Raw genomic sequence first — 17,318 nt, forward strand, 5'->3', positions numbered from 1 at the left:
GCATTTTTTTAAAGCTGTACATTTAAAACCAGTTAGTAGCTCCCCATGCCAGAATTAAAAAGTTGTGTTGTGCATTAGATTTGTTTTTAAGGGTTTTATATCATCACTTCTTAGAACTGTTTTCCTGTTATGACTGCTACTCTACTCTAGTAATGGATTTTCAGCATGTACTGTTAACAGCAGAGACCGTGTATATATATTCCTACCTTTATTTTCTCCATTCTTTCTGATAGAAGATTTAGATACAGTCATTACCCATATGATCTCAAAAACTTTTTTTTTATGACTGTACACATTTGACAGCTTAAAGGCAGAACTTATTAGGGAGATGTTCAGACATCAGTGTCTAAGGAATGCAAGGATGTGAAACAAAAACAGCTACAGAAAATTCGGAAATAAATTCAACAGATTGTCTCTAAAAAACTTTTGAGTATCTCTTCTGGATGAGGAAGGTTTACATTACCACAAGTATTTTTACAGAGTGCTAAAATTAAATCGTGACTGTACACTGACAAAAAAACCCAGTCATGCCTAGTATCAAACTGATCTGTTCATACAACAAAAAGAAAAAGGGACAAATTACAACTTAAGCTCAAGCACACCAATTCACATTTTCAAACGCACGCATGCCCCTCATACTTTCAAATAGCGCGATCATAAGCCAAGCCATTCTTCGAAGGCCAACTTCAAATTGCAATACAACCATGTACATGTAATTTTCTGCAGGAGAAAGTACCCAAGGTTTTTACACACGCAGATTTTTGGGCTATTTCACTTTCGTGTCAGTCTAATGCAGACCAACAGTGTATCCACGTTTTCTATTAGAGTTAAAATGGTCTGGTACCAGGCTGAAAGCTACTGCTAAAAAAAAAGCTACTCAGTCTGAATTTAAAGACACTATTGTGCAGTGTATCACGGAAGCTATCTTATCATAGACAGCAACAGGGTTATTTCATTTTTGAAGAAGTGAAACATGCAGGATTTTCCTCTTATTCATTCTAATACCAAAATGAGACTTACATCATTCTCTGGTTGTCCCAAACACATGGGCGGTGGCCTCTGAGGGCATTAGCAAGCTGTTCTTTAATAACTGCATTACACAGCAGGTACAAGAATGCAGTGCTATCTGTCTGAAAACTGCACAGTGCAAAGACAGCCTGGACAAGCAGGCCTAACTCAGCTGCAAAATCCTCAGAGGCAAAAGATGCAAAATCAGATTCTTGGCACGAGTGGATATGTACAGCTCACTTATGTTTTCTATATATACAGTACAAACTGCCACATAACAAAGGATAAACACAATATCATCCTGCCTCCATCGACCTCCCCTGCCACGATTACCTGGCACCACTGCAATAAACAGGCTGAAATTTCTCAAGAACACTGCTAAGGACATAAATACGATGTAGGCTTGTATGTAGATAAACAAGGATCCAGACCATGACACAGGAAAACCTTGAGTGCTCCTAATTATTTTTTTCCTGGAAGGTAACGGTTACTTTAGCCATTCATTCACATAGTTTTGAACAAGATTAAGGGATTTATCTCGCATCTATAAGACTTAAGACTGCATACCATTCAGATGAAGATGCAGCATTCAATATGTGCCTTTCACAGGTGAACGGGGCACAAAGATAACATAAAATTAATCAAATCCAGTATCCAAAGAGTGAAGTGCAAACCAAGCAACCTAATTTTGCCTGTTCCATACAATGCGAACCACATTATTGTAATCCTCTGATAGGATAAGACTTAAGGAAGTTATCAATTAATTGAAGAAAAACAAGATAACTCGCCTTTCAGTGAGACATATACAGAATAATCAGGATTTTGAAAAACACTGAGAGATTTAACACTGCAACCTGTGCCAGTCCTAAAACAGAGAAGACGATACAGCAAGTTATCAACAGATGTGTGTACATGTATGTGGAAGGAGAACAGCAAAAACAAATTTACCTTGAAAAGTCTTATATACCCATCTAAGAACAGATTATTAAATTCATCATAGTACTTAGTTGGTGAAAGTCACTGAAGTTTTACAAGGTCAGAAGCCTTAGGCTGGAAGCCTCATGATTAGAACAGGCAGCAACAACAACCAGAAAAGCCTTAAGTTAAGGGATAAAACCTCCATATTCTTAGGTCTGCTGATGTAATATATGTCATATTTAATAATTATACAAGTCTCCTGTATAGCAGAAAGCTAACCACTTTTCTGTTAACTATTCTAGACATTCTTGCTTTTTACATTTATTTTAACTTCCAAGATCATCCAAGCTTGACATTGGTGATCTCCAAGCTGATGCAAGTCCTGCTTTGGCTATAGACTCAACTGTGCGAATGAACTTTAAGTACGAGCATCCCCACACCTCCAGAAAGTCCAGCACGCTCAGTCAGTCGGTGATGACAGACTCAAAACCCTCCAAGTGCCTGGTCAACACTATGCAGAAATGCTTTTCAAGTATTTGGATCAATTTTACATTAGAAACAAAATACATTCTTAACAAAAATTATTCATTAGTTTTTCAACTCAAGGTATATGTATAGAATCCAACGTGCCTTCTAGACTGTAATCCTGGACTGTTCCCTTTCCAAGGACAAAACAAACGTGTTAAAAAAGTAGACAGAAAAATGATTTCTGCATAAGTAGTCCCCAAAAAGGGCCAAGATGCATATTTTATACAAAAATCAGTACTAGAGAGCAAAGCAACCAGTCACACATTTTAAATCTGGTAACTCACCGTTAAGAATATTGTATTCCCATACCTTGGTCAAAGAAAGAGACAGACATCAAGGCACTGGTGTTGAACTGGGCGGATTTAATAGTGTTTGAGAATTGACAGGGGAAGCATTTCATCTTCCGCAGTGCACTGATTCGCTTGTGTATTTTCATCTGCATTAACACCCTCGTTGCCAAAAAATAATCAGTGTTATCCTTTTCAAACGGTCACTGTAATTCCCTTGATAGTTACAACGTAGGGTTATTTTAGTCCTTCGGCATCGCAATGGGCAAAGGAGCATCTACAGATCGCGCTGCCTTCTCTCTGCCTCCTCCCTTTTGTGCATGCTATTTTTGCTACAGTCTCTAGGTGGGAGTCTCGCAAACACAGAGGCCTGCGCTCACTGTCCAGAAGCTTGTAGATGATCCCTTCTATACGCAGTGAGCACTAGGGAGGAGTATATTTAAGGGAGAAGCAGATCTATAGTGCTCTGTTGTCACCAACACCAGTGGCTTTTGGCAATACGATCCATGCTGTTGTTTACTGTTAATTCATTTCTAGTGCCCTCTTCTTCAAGCACCAGTATCCAAGATAAGTAACCACCAAAACCTTATCTGATAACCATACCCCTCACAGTATATAGATAGATAGCATTATCTGTTAAGAGACTTCCACAGAATTACCCATGCATTGGCGATCAGGTTTGTCTCTCTCCTCCCCCCAAGCATCTCGAGACATCTTTGACACCGAGATGAAGCATGGCATTTCGAGATTTTAGAACACTACAGGGCAAATCAAGCACACAAGATGAAGCCATCATTCTGACAAAAGCAAAAAACAGGATAGAAAAGTCTGTCTGCATTCCTGTAGTGTACCTGCAATACCTGTACTAAGTTTCTCCCTCTTGCATAACTTGGGATAGACAGCTCAGGGGTTACTATACTGTTAAAAGCACTTCTTTGCAGAGATGTAGACAGATGTCCTTTAGTTCCGCCTAAATCCCTTTGCAGACACTTACTGTTAACACCGCAGGGACACTTCTGAGATTACTAAATACTGACAAATAAATGGCTTTCAGTGATCTGAAAGCAAAAAAGGGGGGGGGGGGAGGGGGGGGGGAAGGGGGAAAAAAAAAAATCACCTACACAACCTGAAGTCCATTTACTGTTGTTGCATGTGTACGTCAGTAAGGGAAATATTTTGCAGAGCAGGTTGAGTGAAACACTACGCATTGATCACCAAAGTACTGTACAGTTGCATCCCTACCTCAAAGACACAAAACACACTACAGGCAAACTAAGCCAGTGATCCTAAAAATCCCACTGAACTGTGAGGAAAGACTTTGGGTCCCTGACCCATCGGCACAAGCCAACGGGGCAGAGCCTGCTTCCTCAGGAGTCCTCAAAACCTCCTGATAGTTCTTCCACATAGAGCAGCTACAACCTTGTTTCTTGCAACTGTTGTCAAGTTGCTTTTTCTTCTGCACACGATCCTTATTTTCACAATCTGCTGTAAGATTTTTATGTATTGCTTCAACGATGTATCTTCACGTTAAGTGCTCCATAGAAATCAAAACCGCCACAAGGTCTGGACACTTACCTTCACTAGTAAGTAAGGTAAGACCAGGTTTTTCCCATGCTAGACATGGAGACAGGAACCTGAAGATGCAAAGGAATCCAAGCAAGGCAGACAAGAAAGGGGAATGACACTTATCTCAAAAGCTTTGACAATGCTTTAAGCAACATGTTCACAGCTCACCACGTGAAAGGGAGGCACACCAGAAAGCTCCCAAGCAATTCTTAAACAGTGGCAGACACACACTTCTGCCGCACCTCACAAGAACACAGACGTTCAATACAAACCTAACTTGTTATCTTCAGAAGCCCCCTAGGAAACAATCACAATTTCAGATTTTCTACTCAATATTTATTACACCAACTTTTGCTATTTTGAGTAATTCACCTCTCATGTCAGGCAGGATACAGACGGCTTGAAAAAACTGAGGCACTGGGCCAGTACACTGAAGAAAGATGACCAGCTCAAATCAAAACAGGCAGATTACACTGTTCCAAGATAGACGGATAAAGGAATCTGACAGATGTCAAGTGTGGTTTTCCCCTTTAAAAAAGAACAGTGTTTGAAATAAGGAAAACTCCATGACAGATACTAAAAAAACACTTTCATGCTTTGGTGGCCTTCCACACTTTTCAGTGAATGCTGAACAAGAGCCACACATGCCCTATAACGAGCAAATTTTCTGAAATATTAGAGAAAGGGTTGTGCTGAAGTTTTACCATTGTCAACAAGTCTGTGGAATAAGGGAATAAAACAGCTTTATCAAGCCTAACAAAAAAAAAAAATCACTGTAATCCAATGACTTAGTTCCAAAAGGCCCATTGTGAACCTGAAAAGCAATTCTGTATTAGATTTGTTTCCAATAATAGAATAAAAGGTATTTTATTAGTACAGAAGAGGCTATCTATTTTAATGTAGCATGAACTTTATATAAACTCCGCTTATAAAACATGCTTGGTAGGCAAAACATGTCACCTACTCTACAGCAGCAAGTCAATCATGGCAGTGAACAAAGAGAGTCTTTATTTCACCAGACCTAAAAGGTTTCTGTGCAAGTTTTTGGAATTACGTTGATTTGCTGCCTAAGCAGAGAGCAAGTAAATCAGTATGTTTACACAAGTGGAGCAATCTCCTGATGTTTCCAAATACTGAACAAAAAATTGTAGTATTTAAAAAGCATTTTGGTACTTCTTCAGTGTTTATACACCTTCCCAGTGGCTTCAGAATACCATTTCTGGAATTTTCCAAAGGAGCAACTCAAACAGACCTCATCCATGTGAAGCAGATTACTTATAGATTGGTAATTCTGACCTAAGGAGTAAAAAGACAATTCACAGACCAAATGTGGAGCTCACTTCCTCAGTTTGCCAGCCTTAAGCATAGAAGAAGCTATTTGGATCAAACTAAACATCAATTGATCATTCCAAGGACACTTCAGAAACTGGAACAGGAAACATTAAGAATCGAACTTTTACAATTATTATTAAAAACCAAGGAAGGTCAAAAAGCCTCATACTGAGAAAGCAGCACAGGAATGGATAAACATCATGAGGGATAAAAACAATGAAATGTTTTCATTCAATGCACAATTACTAAGCATACCTGAGCCACTCTTCCTAGATTACCTCCACAGATAAAGTCAGCATGCTCAAAACTGTGTAGGAGTGCCTGTCCAGGAAAACTGGGAGACTCTTAAGTGTCTGGATCTCTCTTGTGAATTGTTTGGTCCTTTTTAATCAGGGGTGAAGCAAAGCCTTCCTGTTTCAGGCTACTGAACAGATGCAACTTCCAAAAACTTAAGCTCAGGTCACAGCTAATGACATAAAATTGTTATTTTTTCCAGTACTTTGTTCTATTTGTTCTAGAATTACATACTTCATTGGGGGGGGGGGGGGGGCACGACACACAACCAAAAACACTGGAGAGAAAACAAAAGCTCCTCCAAGGCTTCAAATATTTCAAGAAGCTACACAACACACTCTGAATGTCCGAGTCATCCCAACATCACCCCATTGTTTGCAAATTTTCATTTACCACTTATCAAGAATCCTAATAATATTGTGTACTAAGTCTCTGAAGCTAGATAATAAAGTGTTAATCTCAAAGTGCACAGGAAGGCTGTTTAAATAAGATTAAGAAAGAGTGATTATACATGTCTATCTGCAGGGAGGAGAGCTCCCAACACAGGATACCACAACTATACACACCAGGGAAAGAATAAGAAAGCAATATGGCAAGCACTATTTAGTACTCATGGTATAAAAGGAAACACCCTCTGCATTCCAGCCTCATCCCTAATTTATGTATATAGAGAGGGGGAAGGGAACACAAGGATTGTATACTTTAAAGTTACCATGACCGGGTTTACTATTGACTTCATTTCCCTTTTCTTCATTCCCTTTCAAGAGTGATTCTCTGCATTCATTCCATCTCTCAGAAGTGACTAGGCAACAAAACCAAAGGCAGCTGGATAAGGCATTCCTACTGTTCAATTTACTACTCAAGAGTCATTCCATAAGTCCTTTAAATAGCTTTCTTCTCTACTAGAACAGGGCATTAAAAATATATTAATTCCTCAGAAATATGGGGACAGGATAAAATACACGCAGCACAGAAGCAGAGAAAGGGGTTACGCTTGTGGCAAAAATTCTCACTCCTGTGCCATGAAGCATTGCAAGAGCCGGCTGGTTACTTGTTCTCTCCGACATACCAGCCCTGCAACACTGCTGCACACAAAGAGCACACAAAGCTCCCCTTCGTAACAGGGAGGGGAGTGGAGTTTGTATGATGGCCAGCTAGCTTCACACTGCTGCTGGCCCTGCCCCTGTTAGAACACAAAAATGCGGGAGCCTAAGACTCAGTTCAAGCAGCAGACGGTAATTAAGCTGGTTTTGCTGGCTTGTGCAAGTGTGGGAAATCTACACCCAGGGAGAAGGATTTACAGAGTGTTCCCTAGCATCCACGTTTGTTCCAAGGGCTCCAGGCTTTGTGATGCCGAAAGTGAAAAACATGCGATCATCATGAACTCGTCATTTTCCCCATTTATTTTGAAAGCATTCTAGTCCTGTTCAGTAAAGATCTATTTAAGTGTTGAGACTCTTCCCAGTCTATTTACGTACTTCACGTCTGAAGTTCGCTGCATAAAAACTATTCACCCTAAGTAAAATAACCAAATACAAACCTTGCCAAGCAGTCCTAAAACTCCCTATCTTTCCTCTGTTTCTTGGACTTCCCTGTATTCCCTTTCCTTCCCTTCTCTCTCCAGCTTGGCCAATCTTTGAGGAAAAACACCACTTCCTAGAATAGGCAAGTCCTAGTTCAACTAGGAGTTCAACTTTGGATTTGAAAGCCTGAGTGATTTACTTACTATTATTACACATCTTATTTTAACTTTCTATTCAGTTCCCTAAAATAAAGGTTGAACACCTCTTGATAAAACTTTTTCCTGTAGCCTCCCAAGTTACATTAACATTCCCAATGCCTACCTTGCCACTGATTCAGTTCACTGTGGGCTCTAGTCTTCAATGGCAAAGCACTGTTCACATAGTATCCTTTAAGTACACCACATCCTTCTGAGATTACTCTTTATGCTGTCAAATCTACATACTAGCAGTGACAGTAAGAACTCCTGTTATCACCAGCCTTCAGAAGTAGGAGCTTGAATTCAGTCACCTTCTTTAAAGGAAGCATGAACAATACAAGCTAAGGGAAGGAAACAGTAAGACAACTGTTTCATAGGATATACACATATTAGGACGACTTAGAATTTACAGATGCATTTACAACATGCTCTTAAATAGTCTAGAAATCATGAAACTTAATGACCAAGCTCAAAACAATGTTATTCTGTGGTTTTGTAAATTTATGCGAACAACTATTTTTGTTAAGTCTCAGGACTTAGAAAAGCCAACAGCGTTCACACTTCTTAGAAAACACAACTTCTGAGCAGCAAACTTCCATTCCCTCCCAGTGAGGTAATATAGCAATACCAGCCTTAATCTTGTTGCCATTGGTTTTATGCAAGGCTAGTAGTTCTCTTAAATAGCTTTACTAGGCTCAATGCTCAGAGAAGAACATAACTCCATCTGCCCAAAGCAACAGAAGCTGCTCCTCTCTGCAAAGCAACAGTGAGAACATGGCATTAGAACTGCAGAGAACAGAACTGAAACAGAAATTACGCTCAAAACCCTTTATAATTTGGAATAGCAGCGTGCATGCAGATGAAGTATTTTACAAAGGTAACAGTAAAGCTGAGAACAGAATCATCGTCTACCAAGAAGATACAGTGCCTCTCATCTGGAAAAGCAGCTCCTTACACATTCAGAAATCTTTAAGTTATCTTAACTTATTCGTGCTACCAAGGCACCTTCCTCATTTAAACACAACTCATAGAAAGCACACTCACGTTCAGTATTACAATCTAAGTGGTATAGGGAGTAGCATACTAAACATTGTAATTCTTGTGTTTAGTAAACAATTGTTGTGCCTCGCTGGGCAACTGCTGTTCGTGGGCCAGCATCTTAGTTGCTTCAGCTTCTAAGATGTTCTAAGAATGCAGTTGCATTAGTAAGCTTCAACATTTCCATTCAGGTCAAGTTTCCACCATGGTCCCTTTTTAGGACCAAGGTGAGAGGCCAACAAAGGACCCTGCTGAAACAACAGCACCTTTCAAAGTAGCAGAAATCGCTACAGTAAACACTATAATCACCACCTTGACCAGGCACTACCACCACCTCAAACCTTTGTGAATGACCCCTAGCAAAGTTGTATTTGCAAAAGGTTATCGAGCCCACAGCCAAAATGCCAATAACTGCATTTCTGTCTAGAGGTACAAGTCTCCACAAGCTTACACTTACAACGGTTCCCTGAACAAGGTCAGAACACAGCACTGCTAGAGCAGAAAGGAAATTGATTTAAACCTCAGATCCCTGGCTTCCTGTCTCCATCTATAGTAGGAAATTCAGTCTCCAGTACATGACTCCAAAACACCTGTGGTGACATAGAGAAAAACAGAGACAACAAACAGCAGCAAGCCAAACCCTCTGAAAACAGATCTCTTACACTAATGTTCACTGACTGGTCCATGCTTCCTATGCTTAAAATGGCATAAAATTGCTTTAAAAGTTTGATCTTTGTGAAGGGAGTTAAAACATTCACATTGAAAATTAGTATGAGCTGTGGGAAAAAAACTTTTACAACTTAAATTGATTTAAAACTGCGATCTACCATGGAACTGGCGAAGCAATACCTGTACCGCAATTACTGTAACCACTGGGCTATATCTCACAGTAGAGGTTTTCCTTCTGCTCACCAGACCTGGCACTGCATTCTATAATTCCTTGTATACAAACTTCATTGTAAACCTACAGAAGAAAAAAATCCTATAGGGCTAGTATATGTTAGCAGAAAATGATCCTGAACCAGTGCCTTCAAACAGTTTCATCTGATGAGACTCAAACAGTTTTGGTTTTCAGGTTTTTATAACCCCAATTAGTTATTAATAAAGTGCTTCATAAATTACTGTGAAAACCCCTTTCATATTAAACTCATAACAATAGCAGATAGAAGAATGTTCTCTCTATATAAACAAATGCAAAGCTGTTTGGTTTCTGGATAGAAACCATTAACCCTTATCACCCTGATTAATTACTTTCTATTTTTAACCTTAAGACAAAACATTACTGCAGTTCTTTCAGAACACAGGTACAGGAAACCAACCGGCAAATTCCCTTTTTTCACTAGTCAAAAGGGAATAAACTGACCGCTGCAGTATCTTTAGTTCACAAGAAGCTGCAAACCAACAGAATTCCCAGTCTTGCCCCTAAGCTGGGCACATCTAGGTGGGAGAACATAGTCAGGAGCAGTCAAATCATAGATGAGCAGGGAAACCAAACACACTCACAACACATCAGTCCAGATGTGAACACCACCTAAAACTACTGCTGACTTGGCTGCCCACACTTAGGCACTGTGTGATTAACTAATAAGGTTAACTTAGCTCCAGCATTAGCTGATGTAAATAAAATAAAATAAAATAAAATGTAACACTGTGAAACTAGCAAAACATTTCGTTGTAGCCCTCTCAGTGCAATTTCCAAGTCCTTTGGGAGCTGCCTTCACCTCTGTATTACTGGGACCTCTGAGGGTGTTTTTTACACCTAGACCTATGATCCTTTCCCATCCTGGAATTGGGGTGGGGTGGCTGTGTCCTCCACAACTCTGGGAGACCACCACTATCCACATAATTCAGTATGCACGTTACTGCAAAGCGGAGACATAACCATTTCAAGACTGCGCCGTTTTTCAACTCAACACAAGCTAGAGCAGCCTGAAACTACCTTAAACTCAATAACAAGGGATTATTTAATACTTGACAAGAATTGCCTTGAGTCTCTAAAGGCATCCTCTGCCTTGAAACGACAAATAGCATTGTTCTGGACTTTTACAATACCCTATGAAAGGCAACTGAACCTCAAGGTGGTCTAAAGCACAATCATATGGTTTTTATTCAAATAGTTTCTAGCCTTCCCAAAGGTCTTAAGTTTTAACTTGAGGAACAAACCTGGTTAGGAAAGCAACAGCTAAGACAATTCCCGTCTTTAGAGCTTCATTACATAGGTTTAGAGTTTTTCCCCTGAAGAATACCCTAAAGATTCTATTCAAACAAACAGGATTCTACCTTACTTTATTAGTATTGCAAACATATTTAGAAAGACTAATACATATGCATACATCCACAGGGAACATTTTACTAAGGGCAAAAAGCAAATGATGAGCATTTAGTTGGAAATCTCCTAATACACACGCTTCCCCAAATTCAAGTATCCTTAAAATATGACAGGAAGCGCCTATTTGCTTTTCCTATTCACACTAATTCAGGTCTATTGTTGGCCGAAACAAAGGTCTTTCAACCTGCATCACCCGTTCCCAGGACATTTGACACCAGTTTATTAATATCATAAACATAAGAGGCACAAGTGGCAGAAATCCAGACCTACTCCTGGTATCCGTCTTAAATAACCTTAGAAAGGCGGGTGAACACTCTCACAGGTTGTGGAACTACATTTATTCACAACTAGGAACAAGCAGTTAAAGGTCACAGCTTCTCCTTGAGCCTGTTCTGTGCAGCCACTGCAAAGCTATATAATAATAAAAAGCTCAAGTCTTTCCACGAGTTTCCCTCTCCCCAACCAGCAGAATTGTTCTGCTTTTAAACAAAAAAGTAATCTACAGCAAATCCAACATTTCAGCACTTTTAAATACCAGCCAGCTGTTCACTGCAAAAGTTATTATGGGGTTCCATTTTCTGAACACCGCAAAATTCAGCTGCCAAGAGCTTCCAACCTGTGAAGCTTAGATCTGTTCTCAGGTGGGAAAAAGGGAAAAGGAGAGCTGCCCTCCTACTGAGGATCTCTCGCATGCAGTTTGCATCAATCTCCTTACAATTGCAATGAAAACTCCTCTTTGCTCAAGGTTAGGATTATAAAAAAAAAGATTGTGAACTGTAGTTTCCAGCCTCTGGATAACATCACCTTCAGAGGCTATGCACCCCTAAAATTACATTGCCGTCTAACACTCCCCATCAGAAAGGATGTTTTTGATGTGAAATATAAACAAACAGAAACATGTAGTAGATAAAACATACTACCTAAGCAACATTTGTGTTTAAAAACCCAAGTGCATCGTCATTCTTATTTTGAAAGCTTCATCCCCTAAATAAGTCATCTGACATTTAAAGATACCTGGCCTAGGTACGCTTATGCCCCACTCTCATCACAGCATGCTTTAGTTATACTTAACCTGAAAAAATTAAGTGTCCCTGCTTAGATGCAAAGAGGCCCAAAATCTTGGGCTTCAATCAAGTGTGACAGCATTCTGGCAACCACCAGTTTGTTAACAGCCATGTAACCAAGCCTCCCTTGAGTGGCTTAAATACTAAAAAATACCTTGAAAACAAGCGTATTTTTTGGTGCTGCAACAATAGAACTCTACCTAAACACATTTTTTCTAACCCCAAATGAAATCTTAGCTAAAATGTTAGCCCAACAGAACATGAAGTCTGTCGTTTGTTTGAAGGGTGAAACCGGCATTGTCAGCGTTCTCTGCGTCAACAGTTTATGTTATAAAGCATTTTAAGTATGACTGCAGACATAGTGATAACTTGACTAAATGACACAAGAAAGAAAACAAGCTTCCTCCTCTTAGCATTTTCCTGTTTCAAACATATACTATCACAGGGATCACGCCTCTCAACCATACGTTATACCTTTAAACAAAGTAATTGCACTAAGCAATACTATACACATTCCACACTAGTTGTATTTCCATTACAGGAACACTGTTCAGCCAACAAAACCTACGCTGATTTATGAGAGGTCAAAAATGACAGAAGAGTTAAGTTATATTTGTGTTGTGTAGAATTTAGTTGGGGAGTTACTCATCATTTTTGTCCTTTGTACAATCGCATACAAATCATACATACCTAATTACAGGGGAACAAAATTAACTAACAGGAACTAACATCATGCCCACAATTGCCTCACGTAGGATCCCCTTGGTGCCCGAACGTTCTATCACTATCACTCACAGAACTCTGGCATTTACTGAGCAATATGAGGAGAACTGAGACAAAAAGGCTTATAAATAACAGATTCGATTATTTCTGCTTTAACACAGCACTCGTCTACCCTTAGTACTCTGGTACATGACTTGTTCCAACATATTTTCTGCCTGCAGAGCTTTAGTTTACAATGCTATCATTAATAAAGCTGCAACAAAACTGTTTCTGCACACCTCGTTTCCAAGAAAGTAACATGTCAATTTTAGCACCGCTGAGGACAAAAATTCAGGTTTACTGATTTTCCAGAATAAACTCTATGCAGGAACAGAGAAATTAAATAGCCTCTACTCAGATGAGAGCAGTGCTGCCATTTCTGACCCCTCTGAAAACACTCCTGCTGACCTCCCACTAACCATAAGCAGGGTTAGGATTCAGGAGAGCAGAACTCCATCTCAGGCCAGCACTCTCTGGAAAACCTCTATTCTTAGAGCTAAGCTGCAGGACTACATACTCACTAGGCCCCTTCTGGATCTACACATAATGCTTACAAAAGTGGTCCATAATTCTCCTAAGACAGGCTATGCAAGTTATACACAGTATGTGGATTTCCCAAAATGCATTAAAAGGATTGGATCCAGTTTTAATCAAGCTTTATTTCTTCTCATTGTCAGAAACATGTTAGCAATGTATCTATGTTCAAAACCAGGCTAATTACCCCTTGGTAGCAGAAGTGCATTGCTGTATTGCCTAGCTGTTTTATTTATACTTCCATTTTCTTAGGGAGCTGTTCTCAATACGCCTAGGGGGAATGAAAAAGCATGTTCTTGGGGGGGAAAAAACCCAACACCTCAACAAGCTCAGAAATACCATCTAGGCATTAAAAGGAAGGGAAAAAAAAAGTGTCAGCAGTTAAGCTGTTCTTCCCACTAAGTTATATCCAGTTAATAGCACAAAGTCACTGCCTTGTATGGGTATCAGAGCTAGGTTCCATTCAGTACCAGAGCACAATCCCCAGACAGAAGTTTCAGTTGCTCCTTCACCAAAGGTGACTTTAGACATGAAAATAGTCATTCCAGGCTATATGGGTAACTAAGCTCTCCAGTATATGCTTCCAAGACTGTAGCATCTCCACAGACGAAGGTTTTTCAATAAACATCCGACAGAAGTAATAGGTATAGTTGAAAGCTTTGCATTTAGAGAACACACTAACAAGCTCCCAGAGTCCTGTCAGCCCTATTCTCTGTGATGCCATCCTCATTCTGTTGTGACAGCTGATAAAACACATTTGCTTGATAACCAGGGGCTGAGAACACTGAGGTCTACCACTCAGAGCACAGATTTCACAAATGCCAAGGTTATTTTCATGCTCTTTGCGTCCTTTTAAAAGGGGATTTCTGCTTTGTTAAAAAAATACTTACGAGCAACAGGACTAGCAGAAAACCAGCCCTGTGACCCAGGCAAAACACAGGAGTATTTATTCAACAATCCTTCTAGTTCACAGGACATCTACCAGCGTCTCCTCAAGACTACAAATTATCTTACTCAAGATAGCTTACACCAATTAAAACTGAACATACCTAAAGTTGCCCCCACATTACTAACTCAAGAGGATGTTCACCTGCACAGCACTGAAAAACCTGCACTACAAAATTAGCTGTTAATTAATTCATATAACCAAACATCCAGCCAGTAAAGATTTTTAAAGGATGCTTTAATTTGGATGTCTGTTCACTGAAAGAATAAATCATTTCTATTTCAAGTTGTATTTACTTGAACCATTAGCTAATGTCTAAAGTCATTACCTAATGGCTTTTATTTTAAAAAACCCAAGTTCAATACTAAAAGGAAAACATATGTGCTTCTGCTTATATTTGTTTGGTTTTACTATCCTTTTTTTAAATTTTTCCTATGCTCAAGCCAGGCCAATTCTTGAGTCCTTGAAACTAATGTGAATCAGTAACTATTTACTGCTCAATTCCTGCTGACAGCCCCCCCACCTCAACCCACAGCAACATTCCTCACATCCACCACAGTATCTACACCAAAGTACACACTAATAACACAGGCTAAATAGTCCCCTCAGAAGACCTCACTTTAGATCTTTCAGGGGCTTGTTTGTCTTCCGAAGTAGTACAGAGCTATTTATGGAAAAATCTCTGCTGGAATCACAGCCAGAATTTCAATAGGCTGCACAGCACAGAAAAGCCAGTGGTTAGTTTTCTGTTTGCAAATAACAATATATTTGGAAATAACATACTGTGCTATTGTTTTGCATGTACAGAACAGAAGCCTTTAGGCAATGCCATTCTTGTCACTGACAATGCTACAGATTAAGAGCACTGGAATATCTTGATTTTCTCTTTTTGCTGAAGCCATTCCAAAACACAAACTGCAAGTTAAAAATTAGTAGCAGAAAAAATATCATAGTTTGGCAATGCCTTACAAAATCAGCTACTAGAATTCTGTGACTTGGCCTGCATTTCTGTTGTAGATACAAAAAACAACTCCTAGAAACTATCATGCTGTTTCAGACTTCTCTCATGGGTTCTTTGACCAAAGCTTTTATTTTACATGCAAAAGCTAAGGCCAAAAATTTCTAAGGCTTTTAAACCTTCATGTGTAGAACGCAGGAGACCATTGTACCTCAGACAACGTGTAAACTGCCTCCTCTAAGGAAGGAAAATGAAAGCAAAAATCACTCTTCCCTACCATAATGGAAGGGAGGGAGGGAGGCAGGCAGGCTCAGTAGATGAATTTCAGGCAGCTTGCCGGAGAGCACAGCGCCTGTGAAGGTCACAAGTACAACTGAAGTTTCCAGCAGAGATGAATATACGGTTCTGACTATTAAGTGACCGTGGAATAAAAATGTCTGATTAATTCACTCACTGTGGGCATTCACTACTTTATCAGTTCATTTTAATACTTAATGGATTTTTAGTGGCACTTGGAACCTGGAAAAACAGTCTTCCCTTTACCAGTTGCCTCTTCTTCCCTTCCCCCCACCCCCCGACTTGGCAAGTATTTTCCTGTGTTTCTATTCTGGCCCAAGCATACATGCCTCAGCTTCTTAAAAAAAAAAAATATTAAAGAGAGGCCAATACTAGTTTCTGGCCTGGACTTTCACAGATGCTTAACACTCACTTCTCTAAAGCATGCAAATTGGAATCTACAAATCAGGACAAGTCTGCAAGGCAGATATGTATTTATAACACATCTTAAAAATATATATAGAGGCTACAAATCTGAGCAAAATACTGACCTTTATTTTTAAGTTAATCATTTTACGTCTCTCACCTTCTCTATTTATAGATTAGGACCTTTTATTTGGATTTTGGAAGAGTTGCATAACAGCTGAAAACAAGATAGCAATATTTAGTAATATTACTGTCCTGCAAGGATATAAAAGCTCCTTGCAATAACTTTTCTGAATTGTGGACCTTTGTTTTGGGAAACCAGCCCACTGCTCTTACAGACAGGCAAAACAAAGCACAGAGGGGCTACAGTGACTTAGTGACCTTCCAGATGAAACAACTCCCAATGATTCCTTTCAGTTATCTCCATCTCTAGTCTTCCTTTTGGTCACTCTCGCCCACCCTCCCCAGATAATTAAATTTAAATCCAAACCTTAAATTTGGTAAAAAATAGAAGAGTAATCACAGCTCTATAAGAATCTTGAACCTCAGTCAAAAGACACTGGTCAGAAAGAACATGAATTGAAAGATGCCAAAACCACTTCCAGTTGAATGTTATATAACTTCAAATTTCTGGGAAAATAATTTCAGCATTTACATAAATGAGCCTGCAAGACCAAAGAGGGCTGTGTATATGATCTTCTCTTGACAACTTCTTCAAAATGACAGCAACCAACAAGAAGGAAAGATTAAGTCAGAAGTGCTCCTACACAGGATGCAATCACTCAGCCATGTCATTTTTTTCTAGCAGTATACATGCTTAAAAACCCTCGTGCAGGAACACGGAGCAGCAGAACAGATGACCTAGTAGCACAGTTGTAGGTAACAATTTAGAACACACTTCCCTGATCTTCAGAAACAGCAGAAAGACGAGAATGCTCAGAAACAAGCAGACGTCTGTTATTCCCAGGTTTGGCATGAGCTTCTTCAAGTCAAATCAGGGAACAGAATCCACAAGCTCCAAGGGGCCGACAACCTGATGTTCAGAATCTCCAAGTGGTTTGGTTTTTTTTTTTTTGTTTTGTTTTTTGTTTGTTTGTTTTTTAAGTTTTAAATGCTCTATGTCTTCCTACTGCTCTTTCCTCTGAGGCACCTAAATAACAGAGACAAAATCACTAGGTTAAGCACAGCATGTGCTCTGCCTCCGTAACAGGACTCTATGTAACCAGTCCCCGCCACTTCAAGAGTGGGTTATCACTTCCCAAAGGGTCTGCAGTAAAATGAAAGATCCTGGATATTTCTTGAAAACAAGAAGAAAGCAAGCACAACCAAAAC

General features: G+C 39.5%; 1 protein-coding gene across 2 annotated transcripts in view; it reads right to left on the minus strand.

Moving 5' to 3' along the window:
• Positions 1–17,318, minus strand: part of PPP2R2A (protein phosphatase 2 regulatory subunit Balpha) — a 39,743-nt gene that overhangs the window by 9,846 nt on the left and 12,579 nt on the right. The window lies entirely within an intron of this gene.

This window comes from Falco rusticolus, chromosome 20, assembly GCF_015220075.1.
Source record: "Falco rusticolus isolate bFalRus1 chromosome 20, bFalRus1.pri, whole genome shotgun sequence".
Classification (NCBI taxonomy): domain Eukaryota; kingdom Metazoa; phylum Chordata; class Aves; order Falconiformes; family Falconidae; genus Falco; species Falco rusticolus.